This window comes from Sciurus vulgaris, assembly GCF_902686455.1.
Source record: "Sciurus vulgaris genome assembly, chromosome: 4".
NCBI classification, from domain to species: domain Eukaryota; kingdom Metazoa; phylum Chordata; class Mammalia; order Rodentia; family Sciuridae; genus Sciurus; species Sciurus vulgaris.
In genome coordinates, this window is record NC_136464.1 from 105,527,085 (window position 1) to 105,528,760 (window position 1,676).

The following is a 1,676-nucleotide window of genomic DNA, read 5'->3' on the forward strand; positions in this document are numbered from 1 at the left end:
GCTGATGTTTTAACAGATACTGTTAGTAGGTAGTCTGAATGCAAACTATCTCTAATGAAGAAAGTTCCTCTCGGGACCTCTTTTAATTTCTCTTTGGCTTCATTAACTTCATACTGTCCCAGTACTATGCTGTTTGACCCAGCTGGCGCAGGACCTTCTCCAGAGGCCCACCTACCGCGGCTACCGCGCCTCATGGACCTAGGGTTTCCCTCGAAGCATGAGCCTCCTCAGAGGCAGCCACCAGCGTGTGCGGGCCGCGGACTGTACGCGCCAGAACCGGGACGCACACACTCAAACTCAGGATCCTTGGAGCACGGAGCCTTGGCGCTTGCGACCCAGAAGTCCAACCATCCCCGCAGAGCACAAGGTCAGTCGTATTCCCAGGCATCTCAGTTCCAAATTAAAGGTCAACAGGGGAAACACAGGCGGACACCCCTCCTCTCCTAGCCTCGTCCTCCCCATCCCCTACTATCCCATGTCCTCTGTGGCAGCTGCCTGGTGCTGAGGCAGCAGCGGCAGCCTTGGCCAGGACGATCTGTGGGCGACCACACCTGCGGGAGATTTTCACCATCCCATCGCTGGGACTTGGGGAGAAAGAACCAGCAACTTCCCAACCCCCCTTCTTCACCACCATTTCAGACACCCTGCAGGGATGCGTTTTGGGGTTCCCTCTGAGTTCCAGGAAGGACGGGAGCCCCTCTGTGACCTCAGCTCGGGTGGCCACCTGTCTGCCGCGGTGACCCTTCTTCCATGACCCTGCAGTGCCTGGTGGCCTCTGGGAATAACGCAAATGGGATGGAGCCAGTGGGGGACCACTGTGTCATCCCAGGAACCATCCCCAGGTGGGCCTCTGGAGAAGGTCCTGCGCCAGCTGGGTCAAACAGCATAGTACTACGGGGACAGTATGAAGTTAATGAAGCCAAAGAGAAATTAAAAGAGGTCCCGAGAGGAACTTTCTTCATTAGAGATAGTTTGCATTCAGACTACCTACTAACAGTATCTGTTAAAACATCAGCTGGACCAACTATATGCAAATTTAGTACCAAGATGAGAAATTTCGATTGGATTCTATCATATGTATCAAGTCCCAGCTTAAGCAATTTGACAGTATGTTTCATCTGATCAATTAGTATGTTAAGATGTACAAGGATAAGCAATCCTGCCTAGAAGCATCCCTGGAATGGGACTGGTCACCTTAATCTGATCAAACCATTGTACACATCTGCACTATTTCTTCAGCATCTCTGTCCACTCACCATTAAAAAATGTACTGGTACCATCTGGGGACTGCCTTTAAGAAGACTAAAAGATTACTTGGAAGAATCTAAATTCCAGGTATAAGTGTTTCTGTTTTTCTAAGCATCATCATATAGAGTATCTCTAAATGTAGCCATGTAAAAGAGCACCAAACCTTGAGTGAACGGATAACTGCGCAGAATTCTGAAAACAGCTGGTCAACCTAATCTAAAGGCATGAAGAGGTAGCTAGGTAAACTTCTCCTAGGTAGTTCCCTTTGAGTGATGCTTCTTTGCCTAACGCTGACCAAGACCAGTTGATCCTTTTAAATTAAAAATAAAATGCCCCCAAGTGAAGGCTAAGGGAGCATTTTATCAGATCATTTGTCTTTCTGAAGTTCCTTTGCATTAGATCCGAGGTCCAAGCTCCAAGGACCAGTA

General features: G+C 48.9%; 1 pseudogene across 1 annotated transcript; it reads left to right on the forward strand.

Annotated features, from left to right (window-relative positions):
- Positions 1-303: 303 nt before the first annotated feature.
- On the forward strand, positions 304-1,676 carry LOC306660600 (suppressor of cytokine signaling 2-like; annotated as a pseudogene). The gene has a single exon. The product of its transcript is annotated as a suppressor of cytokine signaling 2-like (transcript).